A 22,056-nucleotide genomic window follows, 5' to 3' on the forward strand; every position below is an offset into this window, starting at 1 on the left:
AACTAGTGAAACTCTGTTCGAACGAAAACAAAACGATCATTTAGATTTCAATTTAAATCCTTCTCTTAACAGATGAACAAGTTAGAGAAAATATCTTTAGCGAATCGTTAGTAACATCAACGTCATTCTAAGTTCTCAATACAGGTAGTAAAGAAACACGGAAATTTTCCTGGGTTTTTGGAATATCTAAAAATATTTGCTTTAAACATTATTTTGTGCTACTGATGTAATCACAACACGTTTTTACATAAAAACCATATATGTTCTTCTGAACGTTAAGTATATTATTTATCGAAATATCTTCATTTTGGCTCTATCGCATGTTTTTTTTTGAAAACGTGGATATCTATATTAATTTCGCGCTCAATGTAGGTTTGAACTGCTTCCAAAGTATCTATGACTTTATTTATATATATATATGTCAGAAGTGTTGTATACCATTGTGTGGTTTCTCGGCATCTTTTTCTGATGCATCTAATACTTTTCTTGAGCCATGATGAATTAGTTTAATCTGTTCAGTGAAACTTTCTACGTTCTATATATGAGAGCAAATCTAATGCGAAGTGAAAGTGGCTTATTATTCATTTACAGATTTTATCTTTAACTGCATTTTGTTATAAAGAATTCTTTATTGAACATCTCGATTGTGCAGTACTTTATTCAGTGTATAAACTAAAACAGCTTTCCTTATTCGGTAAAATCTTTAGGGACACGAACGTTTTAAACAAATATTGCGTTAAACTAGTCTAATTTACTAGAAACATCATCTGTGTACATCGAGTTTGTAATCATTCGCACTGTAGTCTCATCAGATCATGAGAAATAACAGAACTAACAATGAACACTCGTCACAAAAAGAAAGCCCCATTATTCGAGGTAACAGCGAATAAGTAATGCCACATAGAAAGTCTACTGGGCCTAATCAGTGCTTCAGTGCACAAGCGCGGAGAAATGAAGGGCACTGAGTTCATTAGAATTGTGGAGGGAATATGAGCATGACGTAGCAAGCCGATCGATTCTTCGAAACAAAAACCCACATTAAAGCCTCGACGTTCGCTTCTCTTTGAGAATGATTTAATCTATAGATCCACTGTACACGCTTTCAGGGAAGGAAGATATGTCTTTAGATTCCGCCATCTTGGAAAGGTACATAATTTGCATCGAATCAAAACACAACGTCCAAGACAAACTTAAAAGTTCATAGATAGACAGATAGATGGTATGTGCTAAAATACACATCTTATGTTTCGTGTCAGCTTTTAAATGCAATAAACATATGCATTTATAACTTTAAACATAACAATCGAAGTCAACTGAACGCCTTGTTAAACTTAGAAAATATCTTTGTTTTAATGGTTCCAAGTGTTTTTAATTTTTCTTACTATATACCACTTTCATTTTTCCCAATACATCTAACATAATTTACAAATAAAATTAATGATTTTTTTTTTCGTAAAACACTTAACTCTAGGACCCTTTCATTGCAGAAAAATGTTAGTTGACATATGTTATAAATTTCATATTAAACAAACTACCTAGTCTTGTTATTAAGACTACGGTTAAGCGTGTATTAATAACTAAATACATTTTACGTTAATTTTCATTTAATGTTTATTAATAACTAAAGATAACAAAACGTGGTACTTGAGCCTCCATTAAACGTTTAGTAACAAGTAAAGAAAACAAAAAATGGTACCTGGACATTGACTAAACGTTTTGTATCAACCAAAGAAAGTAAACCATCGTATTTGAGCTTTCATTAAACGTTTAGTAGCAAATAAAGAAAACAAAACACTGTACTTGAGTCTCCATTAACGTTCAGTAATAACTAAAGAAATAAAACAATGTACTTGGACTTCCATTAAACGTTTATTAGTTACTAAATAAAACAAAATATTGTACTTGAACCGCCATTAAAAGTTTAGTGATAACTAGAGGAAACTTCTTTGTTAACCTGAAGATGACCTAAGAAGGTCGAAACGTTGTTCTGTACTTTATTTAAATTAAATGTTTAATACCTATACCAGCCGTCTTGAGAATACATTTGTAATTGGTCTTTTACTAAACGTTGAGTAACAAGTAAAGAAAACCTCCATAAAACATTTAGTACTAACTAAAGAAATAAAACATGGTAATTGGACTTCAATGAAAAGTTCAGTAACAACTAAAGAAAACAAAACATGGTACTTGAGCCTCCATTAAACTTATAGTAATAACTAAAGAAATAAAACATGGTACTTGGATTTCCATTAAACGTTTATTAATAATTAAAAGAAATAAAACATGGTTAAAGATTTAACGATGAATAAAATACCCAGTCATGGTAGTAGGACCTCAGCTGTAAGTTTCTTTGCTTTATAAAAAGTGACACAGCTATTGCGCTTTCTCCCTTCTAATCAATAGAATTTTAGAATTAGTAGTTTGTGACAGCTCGTACGCCCCTAATTTCAACCCTCTTTCATATATTTTGTCAACATTCAACTAAACATCCATTTAGTTTATCAACGAGCCATTTACCCTGTATTCCTTGCTATACACTTCTGCATACTGTGCCAACATTCAGCAAACATTTCATTTTTTGTGTTTATTACAACCCTTTAGTCATGTTATGTGAACACTCAACAAGCTAGTCACTCTTTTGTTTCTTACCATTTCTTAGATGTATCGTGTCAATGAAACAATCAACTTTCAGTCTTGTGTTTATTACCGTTACTTTAGTCACATTCTGACCAATAAGTTATTCTCTTTTGTGTTCTTTAGTCGTTTTATGTGAACATTCAAGAAGTCATTCACTCTTGTGTTCCCTTGCATGACTTGACATTGTCTCAACATTCAACAAATAATTCACTATTATGTTCGTTTCCATCCTTTCACTCACACTGTTGATGTTGACAATGAACAATGAACAATCCAACTGCTCTTGCTATACCTACTATCTCTTTGTTTATTAGAACTTTTTAATCCTTAAATGTAACTCACTATTAACTTTAACAATAATTTCAAAACAATTTTGTTTCAATGTTTCTTCACATTTATGTTAATTAATTCTCCATTCTAGGCTTTTTATCGTAGAACCTTTGTACTTAGAAGTACATCTGAGATATATATCTTTGTGAATATGTCCCTCTAGGTATTCCGTTAAGTTTTCTTTTAATTTCAAATAATTGTGGTCTTATAAGAGATAAATAAAGTAAACACTTTCTGTTTATTAACAGTAATATTCATCTTTTAGGGTAAATGTAGTTTGTTCAAACAATGTTTAATAACTTCATTTATAATTTTGCATGGAAACACTTGTTTTTTTATCAATAACTTTTCAGTGTTATTCTCTTATTTTGCTAACTTAATAAAGGCACTATTTATGGTATATACATGAAGTACTGAAATACTAACAGAACCACCCCCTAGTGGCACAGCGGTATGTCTGAGGACTTACAGCGCTTGAAACCGGGTTTCAATACCCGTGGGAAGAGTAAAGCTAGGCAATTGTGTAGCTTTGTGCTTAACAAGAAGCAAACATAACTGAATTAATATGACATAACTCATGTACAAAGTCATCATAGTTAAAAAGTAACTTCTAAAAAATATATTTTATGATATATTTATTATCATCTAATGCGTCTAGAAATGGTGGTTTACATCCTTTTTAACATTCTACCGAATACCTTATGTTTTTATATTTGATGTTGAAATAACCCAAAAACTTTTGTATATGTCACTTCTGCCTATATGTAATAAAAGTGGCATCTAGAGATATTTTGTAATAGATAGGCTTAAGTTCTTTAGAACAATTGTCCTTCCAAAGATTTTCATCGTAATATACGAAAAGAATAACCAGTATTGGTGCTACTTTAAACCCCATATGAACTCTGCTTACCTGATCACAAATCTCTTGATTTGGCACAAAATGTGACTGTGTTAAGCAAAGCTTGTTTTGTTTTTGAATTTCGCGCAAAGCTACTCGAGGGCTATCTGCGCTAGCCGTCCCTAATTTAGCAGTGTAAGACTAGACGGAAAGCAGCCAGTCATCACCACCCACCGCCAACTCTTGGGCTACTCTTTTACCAACGAATAGTGGGATTAACCGTCACATTATAACGCCCCCACGGCTGAAAAGGAGAGCATGTTGGATGCGATGGGTATGCGAACCCGCGACCCTCAGATTACGAATCGCATGCCGGGCCTAAGCGAAGCTCAATCCAATACCTTTTTAAGTGCTCATTTGGAGATTTGGTTTTTGATTGTTTTTTCTAATCATAAACCAGATCGACAACTACATCAAGTATTTCATTCATAGGTATCTTTGGGAATAATGATCCAATATTACAGCTATCACGTCAAACACTATTTTCGTATTTAAATTTTGTTTATAAACTCAAAACTATCTGAAATAGCTATTTAAGGTCTTTTGCAAAAAAAACTGCCAATAGGTGATTATAAGAATCAATATTAGGCACTATCGATCTTACCGGACATCATTCCTTACGTACTTTAGGTAACCCCTATAAAATGCCTGTTCGTGACTCAATGAGTACCTTAGAATACAGAATTTAACGACATATTTACGTAAGATTTTCAAAGTAGTAAAACGTTAAACAATATATATCAAATTAGAGGTTCTCACACGTTTTAGGCTCGCATACCACTCTTTGTTCAAGTTTTTCAAATTAAAACTTAGGCCTAATTTAAGAAAAAAACACACACTTACCCATTCATGCGAATAATTCAATTGTTTTTTCTGACATGCTCGAATGATATGTGGCACCATTTTTTGTCATTTGGAAGAGAATAACATACTGGCGAGTCTATTGAAGTAGAGGATGAATCTACAAGCGAGAAGAGAAGTATGTATATGTACGTGGAATGTTAAGATAAAGTTCGTTACACATTTTTATATTAATTGTCTCGTGTACCACAGACAGACATTAACTCCACATACCACCAGTGATACGCGTAATGTAGTTTGGGGATCACTTCATTAAGTGATTGTAATGAACTGGCGAATCAGAATTATTTTAAAATCAATGCCACGACTGAAGATGTATTACAGTTAAAGGTTAAAGAGACAATTTTAATCAACGGACTTAAACTGGAATTAAAGTAAATTAACGCTACACGATCACCAGATCTTTAGACGTATTGTACAAACTTTCAACAACTGTTTTGTGAATTTCGCGCAAACCTACACGAGAGCTACCTGCGCTAGCCATCCCTAATTTACAGTGGAAGACTAGAGGGAAGGCAGTTAGTCATCACCACTCACCCAAAACTCTTGGACTACTCTTTTACTAACGTTACCTGATAATGCCCACACGGCTAAAAGGGCGAGCAGGTTTTGCGTGATGGGGATTCGAACCCGCGACCATCAGATTGCGAGTCGAGGGCACTAATCACCTGGTCATCAACAGCTCATTCACTCTTGTGTGTATTCCCGTCTCTTTAATCATACTGTGTGAATATTCAAGAAGTCATTCATTCATATGTTCTTTATTATATATTTTACTCTTATATCGTTATTACTCAACCAGAAATATTAAACATATCATCTCAAGATTCGAAAGGCATTCCCTCTTGTGTTCCTTTAGTGTCAACTTTCAACATGCCATCTTGTGAGCCATATTGTGTCAACATTTAACTATTTATTCTTTAACCTTATTGTGTTACATTTCATTATGCAAACATTCAAATATGCATTTCTTTAATCACACTTTGTTAACATTCAACTAGTATTTCTTTAGTTACATTGTGTGAACAAACATTCAACTAGTCATCCCTTCAGTTATATATACTTTTTCAACATTCAAGTAGCATTCCTTTAGTTATATTTTGTCAATATTCAAATAATAATTCCCTTAGTTATACTTTGTCAGGATATGACTGGTCATTCCTTTAGTCATACTCTGTTAACATTCAATTATTCATTCCTTTATATATATATATATATATACTTTCAATGTTCAACTAGTCATCCGTTTAGTCATACAGTGTCTGAAAATTCTTCTAGCCATACTTTCACTCTTATTAAGTCAACATTCAAGTAGCCATTCTTCCAGCCATATCGTATCAGCATTCAAGTAGCCATTCTTCCAGCCATATCGTGTCAACATTCAAGTAGCCATTCTTCCAGCCATATCGTGTCAACATTCAAGTAGCCAATCTTCCAGCCATATCGTGCCAACATTCAAGTAGCCATTCTTCCAGCCATATCGTGTCAACATTGAAGTAACCATTCTTCCAGCCATATCGTGTCAACATTGAAGTAGCCATTCTTCCAGCCATATCGTGTCAACATTGAGGTAGTCATTCTTCCAGCCATATTGTGTCAACTTTCAATTAGCTATTGATTTAGTGATATTGTTTCAACATTGAAGTAATCATTCTTCCAGCCATATTGTGTCAACTTTCAATTAGCTATCGATTTAGTGATATTGTTTCAACATACAAGTAATGTTTTTAACCATACTGTGTCAACATTCAACTAGTTAAACAGGTATGCATGTCATCAAAACATAATTAAAACGTTAATTGGTGAACAAATCTCGTTTGTTATAAACCCACACAATTATCTGTGAAAAATCATGTCTCTGAACGTAAAACCCACAGAGGGACAAGGAAATGTTTATGTCCCTAAAAATTCAGCGCAATGAATTTTTTTAGTTTGCATGTCAACAAAATTTGTTTTTTTTTTTGCAAATACTAATTTCGAATAATATCTTTCCCTTTCTTTTTTTTTGAATGCACAGTAATTTATTGTATCCATAAATTTAACTTAATTTCATAACAGTGTGTTTTCTTATAGCAAAGCCACGTCGGGCTATTTGCTGAGCCCACCGAGGGTAATCGAACCCCTGATTTTGCGTTGGAAATCCGAAGACATACCGCTGTACTAGAGAGGGGCTTTATAACAGCAAGCAAAATCTCTACAGTAATCACTCCCTGTATGCAACCGATTTTAAACTAACGGTACTAGCTTATGTATATACTTAGCGGTCAGTGAGTGCTAGTTACTTAATCAATTGCTAAACGAGTATAATAGTTAGCCATTTCACGTTGTAACGGAGATTAATAATCGTACCCAACTCTTCTGCTGGTTGAAATAGTAATATTTTGTCATTGTAGTCAAACCAACAGTTTTTCATAGGAGTCCCTAACGGTGACAGTTGTTAAGTTCTTCCATGGCTGAAACGTCGCTAACAACATCTGAAATGGACAATAAACAATTTAACTTTCAATTTACTCTTAGATGAAGTAACTGTCTACTTCAAGCGTTGAAACTTAAGTTGTGTAGTTTCTTCCAAAGATCTGTTAATAAGGTTTTATAATGTAGGTTTGGTTAAAGCAAAAGAAGCAGAAAATTTCAGTTGATTCTTATTATTCTTATGCTACCAGTCAGGAAATTCAGAAACCAAATACGATCATTCAGTAACCTGAGTTTGCAAACTGCGACACAAGACATCAGGTTTTGAATTTTCAGATATTTTTTATGTTTTTCAGCTTTTGTCTGATTTTTCCAGCTACCGGCAATAACGAACTCAAAATAAGTGATGTAAAATAAACAACAAAGAACATACAGATACGACTGAAGTACCCCTTCAAACTGACAAAAAAAAAATCCTAGTATTTTTGTAGCATGAATATTCCTGAATGATGAAACGGTTTTTTTTTCGTGTGTGTGACAGCGTCCTCTTCTGTGATGATATAACTGAAAATATATTTACTGTGATTTTAGGATCCTTTAAGCACAAACTCATCATTAGACGACTCCGGTACATTAATTTTTTAAATATCCTTTCTAAGATTTTAATATTTTTCAACTGCTATACGTTTTTAGGTGATTTCAAATTCTGTCAAACTGCCTCAGTTTTCACTTTGATATCCTGCTGGATAGTTGCTGTTATGTTGCTGCTTTTTAGGTTTTATTTCTGACTTTAAATCATACCATTAAAAACCAGGTTTCGATGCTTGTGGTGGGAACAGTGCGTGTAGCTCATTGTAGCTTTGCGCTTAACAACAAACAAACTTGCTGAAGATATAAAAAGCATTGATTACTAGAATCCACATTACTTAAGTTACAAAGGTATTAAACTAATGTCTTATTTCAAAGAGATTAGCAGTTTACCGTCCTATTTATAATTGTTCCCACTACAAAATGCAAAAGCGAGTTTTTAAAGTTGTGAATAATTATATTAATGTCTTATCCTATGTCCAAAGCTTAGTGCCATTCATTTCCTAACCTTCTGACTCGAACTCTATCTGCACTAGGCGTCCTTAATTTTGAAATGGTAGGTTACACGGAAGATAGTCCATCAACACCACCCACCTTCAAATCTTGAACTGGTCTTGTCGATCCGAAGACGGGATCTTATCGCCACTCTTATAAGGTATCCATGACCACAAGGTGCAGCGAGCGATTACTTTTTCTTTTTGAATTCAACCGGGCGAAAACCATGAAATATCAGATTCACGCTCTATCACGCTAACCACCAGGCCGCTCTGATCATGATTAACTCCAACACTCACAGTGCCCCTTACGATACATGACACATGTATTCAAGAATTTCATAACGGTGGCTGTATTCGTATCGGAAAGGTACAAAAATACTAACTTTGCGTCTTTTTAGTGGCGCTTGTGAAATTTGTTGGGAGCAATGATAAATTTTCACATTAATAAATTAATTTTGTTAAGCTCCTACTCGCTAACGTTCAACACCATGTTAAGCTTTTCCGTTTTCGAGGCTACATCTTCTTTGATATCAGGCTAATTATCTTGTTTTTGTATATCCATTCTTTCATGGTTTATTCTCTTTGTGATGTTACGTATTATAATTTAGCTCGGATGAATATCGGATTTATTATCTTACGTATGTTACATATTACAGTTTCAAGTAACCGGAAATTTTAATTTGATTTTATAAGTGAATTAATGTTAATATGTATTAAATTTATTATATTTGCCAACAAGATTGATACACACAATTTTCTTTCTTAATACAAATATATTTTAATATAAAAAAAACAATACAATTTATAGAAACGGTTATTAGGAATAATGATTCATATACAACAATTTTTCAAACTTACAGACAATACTGAGTCTTATATCTGTTCTAGAACTGAATATTTTATTGACAATCCAGGTCCACGACGAACAAATTAATTCTGAGTTGATATTATCACTCATCTTGGTTAAGCAAGCTAGCTTGGTTGGCTTCACGCAGCTGACATTTTACCGATGAAAATATTGTTTTGTTTGTTTTTTTTTTATTTTCGCGCAAAGCTACTCGAGGGCTATCTGCGCTAGCGTCCCTAATTTTGCAGTAGAAGACTAGAGGGAAGGCAGCTAGTCATCACCACCCACCGCCAACTCTTGGTCTACTCTTTTACCAACTAGCTCAGTGGGATTGACCGCACATTAAAACGCCCCCGCGGCTGAAAGGATGTTTAGTGCAACTGGGATTCGAACCCACGACTTTCGGATTACGAGTCGAACGTCTTAACACGCTTGGCCATGCCGAGCCTCCGATGAAAACATTTAATGTCCTCGAAGTAGTAATGTCCAAGGTTAATTTACTGAATTTGAACTGTTCGTAATGTTCAAAATCTATAAACGTTTCTGAGCCACTTCTGTAGTTTTCCAATTAATAGGCTTTAATCACAATTACAGCTTCCGAGGTCTACAGCACACTGACTGTAGTTGATCAACACTAATCTTACTGTCTCTTGGAGAGTAGGTTTATATAGCTTAAGGCGAATTATCTAGAATGTTCAACAATGTTCGAACACGCTATTGTTTTCGTAACACAAATATTGTTGATTCGTACTCTCAAGAATCTTCTACAAATTTACAGAACAGGCGGGACTAGCGCAATACACATCCAGCAATATACATCGCATACATCAAACTGAAACATATATAGTTATTAAAATAAGCATATAACAGTAAATCCGTTACAGTGGTTACTCGAAGTAATATTTTTATAACAAACTTCATCCTCCTGATTTTAGTTTGTTTTCCAAAATGTCCTTCTTTTTGCTTACCATTGTTCTGAAATCTGGGTTCGATTCTGTAATTTAATAAGTGAATCATAGGCTTAGATACATAGTGTAAACTAAAACGTTCAACTATTTAATTTCTTCATTTAATATTTTTAATGGATTTTTTTTGTAACTTTCGAAGTGTCCAATATACCGCCGCCCAGCATGTCCAGGCAGTTAGGGTGTTTAACTCGCAATCTGAGTATCGCGGATTCGAATTCCCTCCCGTTCCACGAAACATGGTCGCTCTTTCAGCCTTGGGATGCTACGGTCAGTCCCATTGTTCGTTGGAAAAAGAGTAGCCCAAAGTTAGCAATAGGTGGTGATAACTAGCTGCCTTTTATTGCTAAATTAAGGATGGCTAGCGCAGATAGCCCACGTGTAGCTTTGCGCGAAATTCAAACCAAACGAATATACCGGCATTTTTTGTGGCACCACATTTTACAGAGAACTGTGAGCGTTGTAGACAGTGGACCTTCATTAGTATATGTTGTAACCATATATCTTCAAATCAGTCTCTTTGTATTCCTACTGTCCTCCCAGTGGCACAGCGGTATGTCTGCGGATTCACACCGCTAAAATCCGGGTTTCAATACCCCTGATGGGCAGAGCACAGATAGCCAAATGTGTAGCCTTTTAATTAATTCCAAACAAACAAACTGTTTTTCTATTTCTGGTGCGAAAATGGGAAAGAAAATAACTCATAATCAGTTCTAGCTGTTTTCGTACCTTATATATGAATTATTATTTATTACAATTAGGTATCTAAATTAATGAACATATTACGAAACACTAGTTCACAGTTCTGGATATATATAAATAATTATCCGCGGCAACTTTGACCTTCAACTACATTAATTTAAAGGTAATTTTGATAAAGTCTACGAGTTCAGCCGCTTCTTTTTTCAAAACCAGAAAAGTAGTTGCTTTAACTTGTCAAACATAAAAGCAGAATGACAGAGTATTTTTTGCTTAGAAGAAATCTACTCTGTTAAATTGAAAGGAAACGTTCAAAAGAACATAAATATCATGTAAGTAACAATATGAATTCATGTAATTAGGACCACAATTTTTTATGAATTTTCTTTCAAGTCGTTTTCGTTATCACATTGTTACTTTACACATGGGCATCGTACAATAGCGCCATATTGATAATATTTCGAACTAAACTGTTGCGAGTGAAAACTAATATACCTGTCTTTCTTTTCATTGCTATCTGAAGATTAGGGCGAACCGCTAATCCTTGGAAAGAAGTAATTTTGACGTTAAAAACGTTCTTCGGGATTAGCAACACGTCGATAATGTCAGCGTTCACTCTTATACTTCTGTTATCAGAATCGTGCTTTTCCTGAAGTATTTTCTCTTAATACTTTTCAGTATACTTGTAACGCCAAATCGCAACTTTCAGACGTCAGCTTTTTATTACATTTTAAAGCTCTTGCGAGTTTTGCACATCAAAAGACTCGCGAATTTTACTATATCAAACAATCAGTGCATCCCAATGTTCCAACGTCAGCTTTTTTGCGTTACACGATTGATTTTTCAAAATTGATGATGTTTGCTGCTTAGAATGAGTCAGTAAAAAAAAAAAAAATCAGGAATAGACGTTACAATCGCTCTAGAAAAAACACACAGAGCAGATCTAACAATTCATATTTTTGTTAAGATAAATGGATGATCCGTGGAAATGAGAGAGATAAATACGTTTTCACACATACAAATATTGCTACAATTATAAATTGAGAAAAACAACTTATAAATGTAATACAACAACAGTTTAAAAAGAAATTTATTAACCTGAAACATAACAGAATTTAGTCATTATTATGCTATTACAAAAAGTTAATAAATAATTTAAAAGGTGGTTATGGATGAACAAACTAAACATACATAACCAACAGTAACTCTAAATGTATTAAATTTTAGCTAACAAAATAAAAATGTTCAGCCAATAATTTGTATTGGTACGTAAGACGTCAGAACAGCATATCAAGTTCACCCATCGTTCACAAGATGTGACTGGATTTAATTAGAGAAGATAAGTTTGAGGATATACCTGCTGGATGATATCTTACGTCAGTTGTTGAAACGTTTCGTCCCACACGGCTCACTAGCCCTTCCACTATCGTAACGTTATATTCTCAATTCTGTGCGAGTAAAACTTATTTTCTCGTAGCTTTCACATGGATTATTCTCAGCATGGTTATGAGGATTCATATTACGCACTGACGTGTTAGGCTTTAAATGCAAACTTGTGTTAAATATCATAAGCAAATCACAAAGTTCTGTAATCCTCATGAAATACGTCACAATAGTCAACATTAACACCAAAATTGTGTGACAATTATCCTGCGTATCACAACCAGCGGCCCCCGCTAGGACAGCGGTATGTCCACGGATTCACAACGCTAAAATCAGGGGTTCGATTCTCCTCGGTGGGCTCAGCATATAGCCCGACGAGGCTTTGTTATAAGAAGATGTACTAAATACACTACACTACAAGTGTTATCTGTTCTAAAACGTTACTAACTTATATTTCCATTCATATGAAAGCTCATGGAAAAACACCTTAAACATTTATTTACTTTAACTTACAAATATGATGATAATTTACTTAGTTTCAATAACAAGCTTAACGCCAACTACAACACCATAACGTATCGTGCTGAAGCGAAATAGAAAATATTACAATATTTGATTCGCAAAGGTTTTTGTTAAATATATTTGTAAAAAATAAGAAATGGTTCGGTTTAGAAACGTATTGTTGTCAAATGTCGACATTTTCTACGTTCGTGGACATTTTTCATATAATAATAGTATTATTTCATTTTTATTCAAAGATTTCATAGTTTTTCACTCACCTCATTTTTTCAGAGGCTGTAAACAATTGATTTTTTTTCTTTTATAACGTAGATCTTTAACTTACAAAGCTTAAGCATAATCGTTTTCAATTGTATAATTTTATAACGTTTTGCAAGTGTTTAGTAGTAAGTTTTATCAAGAATTCAAGAAAAATAACATTAGAGAAATTCTGTATAAAAACTTTCAAAAATTATTACAGTAAAGAACAAAAGAACAACTACGTATTTTATTAATATTTTTAAACATAGGCTACGCCAAATTTGCTAACCCTCTTTTGTCTTGAATCACTTTTCAAGGTTATTTTTGATACATAAACAAATATGGTGGAAGTTCAGTGTTTTTATTGTTACGTTTTCCGAGCGAAATTTTCATGATTCTTTCTTATAGTTATATCAATTATTAACCTTGTTTGTTTATTTTTATAATATATAATATAATAAAACCAAAGATGTTAAAATTAAAAACAGGGCCGGCATGACAAGGTGGTTAAGACACACGACTGATAATCTGAGAGTCGCGGGTCCGAATTCCCGTCACACCAAATAGCCTTTCAGCCATGGGGTGTTATAATGTGACGGTCAATCCCACTATTCGTTGGTAAAAGAGTAGCTCAAGAGTTGGTGGTGGGTAATGATGTCTAGCTGCCTTCCCTCTAGTCTTACACTGCTAAATTAGAAATGGCCAGCACAAATAGTTCTCGTGTAGCTTTGCGCGAAATTCAAAAAACAAACTGAAAACTTGTTTGTGACTTTTAGCATTTTTTATCAAAATACATAAAACATTGCATTCTATATAACTGAGACTAGCGTTGAGTAGGTTCGTTTCTATTAATTAAAAGCATGCATTGGTTTTGACAAATCTGAACGTTTCATCTTCCGCCAAGAATTACAAATTATACAAACAATTTTCTCAGTTCGAATTTAGGAGATCTTCGTCGTAAACGCCCATAACCACACCCTGTTTTAGTTTCAACAGTACCCAACACTACCAGGGTTCATTCACAGCTTGCGTGATATAACGTTCATGATCAAAAAGTGAAGTCTGCGTAAATGAAAACTAACTTACCTTTCGAGAGTACAGACAAGGGGCTCATAAACAGTCATCACTACGAAGTTATAGCATTATGGCTTATTCTTTGTAAAGCTGCTTTGCACTATTCTGTCTATCTCCCCCCCCTTTCCTTCTCAGTCCTATAGTAATTTAAAATAATTTGGGGCTGTAGAATAAATACATGCATAATAAGAATCCAATATACATAAATAAATGCAAATTATTACTGAATATTAATTGTAAGTGAGTTCATTTGAATATCTGTACTCCAAACGATTAGTTTATGAACACAGGAATATGGATATTTTAAGTAAAACATACACAACACTGTCTCGTGCAGTTATGACTTTAAAAGTGGAAATATTGCGTTAGCTTTGTACGGAAACGAGTGAAAATAATATTTTGTAAAGAAACTTTAATTACACAATCAGAGCCAACAGGTTCACACAAAAACCTTCTTGGTTTTATTTAGACCAAATCTAGAAAACGAAATATACGTTTAAAATATAATTAATTTCGTTTCATAGCATTAAAGTCTTTCATTCCACGTTAAACTTATGTTATTGTACGTTAATATAGGATGACTGTAAAGTCAATTTGTAGGGTGAACTGTATAGCATACATACATGATTTGCGCACGCGCGTTAGAATTCACGAAGATACTTTGTACTGGCTTCTGGATATATGGCACTAGGAGCGCCACTGTAACATTTGCCGAATGCTTCTACCATAATTTTCAATTGTTGCTTTCATTCTAGAAAGCCCCATTATGTCCAGGTGATAAGGGAACTCGACTCGTGATCTGAGGGTTCTGAGTTTGAATCCCCGTTACCCCAAACGTGCTCGCCCTTTCAGCTGTAGGGGCGTTATAAATATGACGGTCAATCTCACTATTCGTTGCTAAAAAGAGTAGGCCAAGAATTGGCGCTGGATGGTTATGACTAGCTGCATTCCCTCTAGTCTTACATTGCTAAATTAGAAATAGCTAGCGCAGATAGCCCCCGTGAAACTTTGCGCGAAAATAAAAAAAACACACCAACAAAACAAACCATCAGGGAATTTTTATCGCATATTACAACACACAACATCTCCCCAGGAACCCCTCGAAGCTCTGTCGTAATAGCATTCTTCCGTTGAGGTACGATTACTGGATAATGTCAAAATTGATGTCTCCAGAAAGCTCTGTAGTTTGTATTCAAGAGGAGTGAGGTCAGGGGAACATGGTGATTAAATGTGATGCAACTTGTTAGGACAGGGCTGTCAACCAACATTATATATAACAGTTAATTATTTGCAGGATTTAATATAACAATTTAATTTATATCATTATTTTCCTCTCTCTTAATGTATGTATATATGTATCGTCCAATTAATTCATCAAAAATACTTTCCATTACTCATATAACTTTGTTTGTAGTTAAGCACAAAGCTATACAAAGGGCTATCTGTGATCTGCCCACCACGGGTATCGAAAGCCGGTTTCTAGCGGTCCACAGTCGTGTCGCTGAGGAGCATTCAGATAAATGTTTTTGTGTGTAGAGTTAGAGCACGGACGTTTAACGGATCGGTCTGTTTTAGAGCAAAGCCACATTGAACTATCTGCTGTGCCAACTAATCGAACCCCGGGTTTTAGTATTGTAAGTCCGTATACATACCACTTTCTCACCGGGCGGGGAACAACTTATAGGTAATGTTGCATACTAATAAAGCTAGTGCTGATCTTAGCTCTTAATGGTTAGATGTTATGTGCAAAATATTTACGAAATTATTTTCACTTCCAACAGCTTTTTTCAAACCAGACTCAAAATGGGCCAGAAGACTGTAACGGAGGGGCGGATCGTGAGATCATATTGCGATAACGGATATTTTAGAGTATGTACAACAATTTGATCACTTTATCTGTGTGTGGGGGTCGTTACAGCCTAGAACAATTTAAGGCTGGGTCTTGCAAAAAAATGAGAACACTTGACTTACAAAGTCGATACATTGAAATGATTTACTTGTTTGTTTTGGAATTTCGCACAAAGCTACTCGAGGGCTATCTGTGCTAGCCGTCCCTAATTTAGCAGTGTAAGACTAGAGGGAAGGTAGCTAGTCATCACCACCCACCGCCAACTCTTGGGCTACTTTTACCAACGAATAGTGGGATTGACCGTCACATTATACACCCCACGGCTGGGAGGGCGAGCATTGAATTACGAGTCGCACGCCTTACGTGCTTGGCCATGCCAGGCCTAGAAATGATTTACTAATACTGATTAAATACTTAAATGAATTAACAGCGAAGTAAGTAAGCGGGAACGATCTTTGTCTCAAATTCAACTAAGAGTTAGAAATATTAATCTGCCATAATCAATGAATCACCTTGAACACCAGTAACCAGGAGTAAATTTCTGAAATATAACAGGCTTTATGAGCCAATGCCATATTGTTTTGAAAAAAACCTTTCTATAATAATTCGCTTCCAGAAGACTATATATTCCACGTTCCAGCATTTGATGTTTCCCACTTTATGTAACACACGGATCAAACGACCAAGTCAGAGGCTACTTTGGTTCACATATAGCCATCCCTAAGTTAGAGCTACTGACCAGAGGAAGGGTAACATACTCATACACTCTTAACCTAATAAAGAAATTGACTGTAATTACTATGACACCCACAGAACTGAAAGTGCAGAGCGTATACAGTGGCACATCGTAGCTCGAACCTTAGATTTTCCGATATACACCTCAGCATATAAACTGAGAAAAAAAGTATATCTCCATGCTAGTAAGATAAAGACCAGGAAACAATACTACTAACTGCATATAAATATTGCTTGATTTTTTCTTTCAGTAGAGAAGTATTATGTAAATCGGTAAACAGAAAGCAGGAAAAATAATATTACAAAAATACTGTAATTCTACAACCCTACTTACTACTTGTTGATATATATTTTGTGGTATTATGCAAAACATCTTGATAAATAGTGAATAATAAACATTTTTTTTGATATATATACAACGTAGGGAAACGTATAAAGATTTAATGTTAATAAAAACTAGTAATTTAATATACATTTCATTGAATGGTCGAATACATAAAAATAATAAAGGGAACACGTTTATTGTTAAGGCAACAATTAGCTAGTGAAGAACGGAAACAATATCTAGCAGATGGATATAAAGCTTGAAATAGAAAACGTACTGAATATGCGGAAACTTATTATATATGTACATGTAAAACATGAACAATCTTAACATGAAAAATAAATGAAGGCTCTTTAAGTTTGTTGAACCACTTAAAAATAAACACATTTGTTTGTTGAATCACCTACTAATCACTTACAAATAAACAGGCCCGGCATGGCTAAGTGTGTAAAGGCATTCGACTTGTAATTCGAGGGTAGCGGGTTCGAATCCCGGTCGCACCAAATATGCTCGCCCTTTTAGCCGCGGGGCGTTACAATGTGTCGATCAATCCCACTATTCGTTGGTAAATGAGTAGCCCAAGAGTTGGCGGTTGGTGGTAATGACTAGCTGCCTTCCCTCTAGTATTACCCTGCTAAATTAGGGACGGCTAGCGCAGATAGCCCTCGAGTAGCTTTGTTCGAAATTCAAAACAAACAAATAAACACATTTATTTGTTGAATCACCTACTAATCATTTGACATTGTTCAACAACGTCTAGTAATATTTGTTACGTATGTGAGCATGGTACTTACGGATGATATAACTGTGTTTGTTTTAAGTGTTGGTATTGTTTAAGAACGTTTAGTTATGTTTGTTACGTATGGTACTTACAGATGACATAACTGTGTTTGTTTTAAGTGTTGGTATTGTTTAAGAACGTTCAGTTATGTTTGTCACGTATGTGAGCATGGTACTTACAGATGATATAACTGTGTTTGTTTGAAGTGTTGATATTGTTTAAGAACGTTTAGTTATGTTTGTTACGTATGTGAGCATGGTACTTACAGATGATATAACTGTGTTTGTTTTAAGTGTTGGTATTGTTTAAGAACGTTTAGTTATGTTTGTCACGTATGTGAGCATGGTACTTACAGATGATATAACTGTGTTTGTTTTAAGTGTTGATATTGTTTAAGAACGTTTAGTTATGTTTGTTACGTATGGTACTTACAGATGATATAACTGTGTTTGTTTTAAGTGTTGATATTGTTTAAGAACGTTTAGTTATGTTTGTTACGTATGGTACTTACAGATGACATAACTGTGTTTGTTTTAAGTGTTGATATTGTTTAAGAACGTTTAGTTATGTTTGTTACGTATGTGAGCATGGTACTTACAGATGATATAGCTGTGTTTGTTTTAAGTGTTGATATTGTTTAAGAACGTTTAGTTATGTTTGTTGCGTATGTGAGCATGGTACTTACAGATGATATAACTGTGTTTGTTTTAAGTGTTGATCTTCTTTCATAATAATATTTGTAAAAAATGGAAGTAAGTTTGCAAACCCTCTCAATTCTGCTATCTATCAACACAATACAGAAACAGAATATCTGATTTCTCTCACTAACTGTGAAATTCTCTCAATAACTAAACATGATATTGAAGTTCTTATAAAAAAACATAATACATAAAAAACTCTCCTTCCGTTCCTAAATAATACACCATCTTCACTAGTTTTAAACTTATTTTAACTATTTCAACTATGCAACGTTTTTGTTTCCTCGAATTATATTTGCGTATTCAAAGTGTTTACTGCTCACGTACGTCAAATTTGTATTGTAATTACAAATATTGTTTGTTTGTTTTGTATCTCTAGGTTACTGATGATTGAATTGTGAGGATTCCGAAACGTTTAATGAATGCTTCCTGTTATCAGATTCATGTTTTGTTTTATGATTAAGTACGTTTTCCGAAAGCTGAGTCGATTAGAAGTGTTGACATTGTTTCAGAACATCCAGTTATGCTACATGTGAGACAATAATGTTTATAGATTGTATAATTGTGTTTGTTACAAGTGAGAGCATAGTGCTTCCACATTAGATAACTGTGTTATGAGTATTGATACATTGGTTACGGAACATCTAGTTGCGTTTGAGCAAATGTAGACAATATAGGTACAGTGCATACACTTAAGTTTCTTTTATGTAGTATATATATATGTATATCATATTTTTCTTATAAATACCGTGTTTACAGGGCTATATAACTCTGTTTGCTACACAGACTGTGCATCAGTGTTTATAATACACAGTACTTACAGAGGTATATTAGCTGTATTTGTTACACACACCGTGCTTAAAGAGTATACACTAGTGTTTGTTTTAAATACTGTGTTTTAAATAGTTTTATAGCTTTATGTGTTTACAGAAATATTTAGTTGTGTTTGTTATACATTATTTTGGAACGTTTGTCTTGTTACAGTCGTTATATTTTTTTATTTACCTTGGTAATAGTTTAGTTTTTATTACACAAATACCTGAAATCCACAATCTCCTTATGTATAAAACAAGACAAAATAATATTTCACTTAACGTTTATAATATTAAACATTTCATAAGCCTAACATTTTAATATCCGATATGTTCAGGGCCATCTCTTACCTTCATAAAGCATTCTATTACTTGAATCAAAGGGGTAATCACTAGCTTCTGCTGGTGTGTCTTACCAGCTTCACTGATTTATCATTCGGGTAGTAACAGAAGTGGGTACGTGGCCAAAATACGTATTAGTGAATTATAATCAAGTAATTGAAATTAAAGTATTAAGAGAAATAGAGTAAAAAAATGTAAACAAAGTAAAATCAGTCTTCATTTATAAAATTAACCTTGTCAATTTATTTTTGAATTTCGCGCGAAGCTATAGCTTTTTCTAATTTAGAAGTGAGAGACGTGAGAGAATGCTACTGTTAAACTACTATTTTATCAACGAAAAGTGGTTTTGAACGGCACATTACAAAGACCCTGCGACTGAAATGGTAAGCATGTTTGGTCACGTGATTCGAACTCGCGACCGCCAGGTTTCTATTAATGCATCCTAACCGCTAGACCATCCTAGACCCCAAAACCAAATTAAATGATGAGTGCAGAGGGCGCTACTAAATTACACGAAGAGAGCTTTGAATTCTCTAGCTTTTCTTGACAGAGAGTGTGGCATCGCATAAATAGAAATAATAACGTCATTCTACTCCGAACGCAGGCGCTACTGAGGTCATTTAGGAAAGTTTAATTTTCAGGCATTTCTATTAAAGATACAAGAGAAAGTAGACAGAAGATCCTAAAATGTAATCTACACCAACTTGTCTGCGCAAAACATCTAAAAACGCCTAAATGAGACGTTCGCCGTTAACTTGTGTAACTGGTACACGAATTAAGGTCAGTTCTGTAGAGTGTGGAGTTCCTATATGTTAAAATGTGGTGAGTGTTCCACAAGTACTCATACAAGAAATGTTTTTGAATATTTCACTATAATAAATAGTATACATTTCTAAGCTAAGCGAGAAAGAAAGCATGGTATTTTTCCAAGTACCACACAACTGAGAGTTGTTGTTATTTGGTATTAAGCACAAACCTACAAAAAGGGCTATCTGTGCTCTGCCCACCACGAGTATCGAAACCTGGTTTCTAGCAGTATAAGTCCGCAGACATACCACTGTGACACTGGAGGGCCACTACTAAGGTACTTTTTAACAAAACAGTTCATCCGGCTACCCCAGAGATCTCTCTAACTCCCTGTTCCCCCACAAAGAATACTGGAATCGTTCACTACATTAACGGTATTGGTTGTTGTTTGTTTTAGGGCAAAGCCACGTTGGTCTATCTTCTGTGTCCAATTCAGTAAACTTAGCTGGGGGGCAGTCTTAAAAGAGTTTGTTGAAATGTACGTGTGTGTGTGTGTGTTTTCTTATAGCAAAGCCACATCGGGCTATCTGCTGAGCCTACCGAGGGGAATCGAACCCGTAATTTAGGGTTGTAAATCCGTGGACATACCGCTGTACTAACGGGGGCCGTTGAAATGTAACAGAAATTAATTATTTTTATTTATTCTTTAAAAAACGCATTTAATTATAATCCGCAATCTTCTAAGCAGTATGAAACATATCAACGCCAATATAAATATACCTTGTAAATTATGAAAACCTTTTTTTCAGCACTTATTATAACAACAACTATTTTTTTCTATACAATACTTTCGCAGCCAACAACGCGGACTGTGATGCTACTTTAAAAACTTTTATAAACACTGTATCGGAACAAACGAACAACAGCAATAAACAACGTATAAAATTTATTAGAATGACTGGGATATAATAATCGGTACTTTATAAGAGAATTACTTTCTTGGAGATTACGCGCCCCCAAGTGGCTCAGCGGTATGTCTGCGAACTTACAGTGCTCAAATCCGGGTTTCGATACCCGTGGTAGGCAGACCACAGATTGCCCATTGTGTAGCTTTGTGCTTAATTCAAAACCACAACAACATCGAGATCACGTTCATTCGTCCACGAATTATCACCTTGATATTTCGCAGTAAAAAGGAAATATGTTTTTAAATTAGTTCAACAACCGACGTGAATGACTTTCAATTAGAACGGTTCAACCGTCCTTCTTCTTTAATAGAGTTCCTAAATCAGTGACGTGGTTGTCGAACTCAATAAAAAACATGATTAACAGATTGTACTTAACAACTGTTCTTGTAGAAAACTTTATGCATAAAATTAAAAGCAACGTAGAGACGTCTTGAAATAAATCACTTTCCATACAAATTTATATTTAATACCCAACCATGATAACCTCATACATTTGAACTAGTAGCTCTTACAAACAGACTCTTATCGGCAAAGCAAGCACCAGTTATATGATGAACAATGACGAGTAATTCAAATAGAACATATATACATATTTTTAGACTTTTCTCTTCATATTGCAAATTTGTTTAAGAAAGAATATTTGTTTGTTTTTTGAATTTCGCGCAAAGCTATTCGAGGGTTATCTGCGCTAGCCGTCCGTAATTTAGTAGTGTAAGACCAGAGGAAAGGCAGCTAGTTATCACCACCCACCCCAAACTCTTGGGCTACTCGTTTACCAACAAATAGTGGGATTGACTGTCACATTATAACGACCCCACGACTGAAATGGCGAGCATGTTTGGTGTGACG

General features: G+C 34.5%; 1 long non-coding RNA gene across 1 annotated transcript in view; it reads right to left on the reverse strand.

Annotated features, from left to right (window-relative positions):
• LOC143226418 (uncharacterized) overlaps positions 1–22,056 on the reverse strand; it is a 45,287-nt gene that overhangs the window by 7,536 nt on the left and 15,695 nt on the right. The window contains exon 2 of the long non-coding RNA XR_013014607.1: positions 4,709–4,826. This is a non-coding gene — a long non-coding RNA (uncharacterized LOC143226418). The remainder of the gene's footprint in view (positions 1–4,708; positions 4,827–22,056) is intronic.

This window comes from Tachypleus tridentatus, chromosome 9 (genome assembly GCF_004210375.1).
Source record: "Tachypleus tridentatus isolate NWPU-2018 chromosome 9, ASM421037v1, whole genome shotgun sequence".
NCBI lineage: Eukaryota > Metazoa > Arthropoda > Merostomata > Xiphosura > Limulidae > Tachypleus > Tachypleus tridentatus.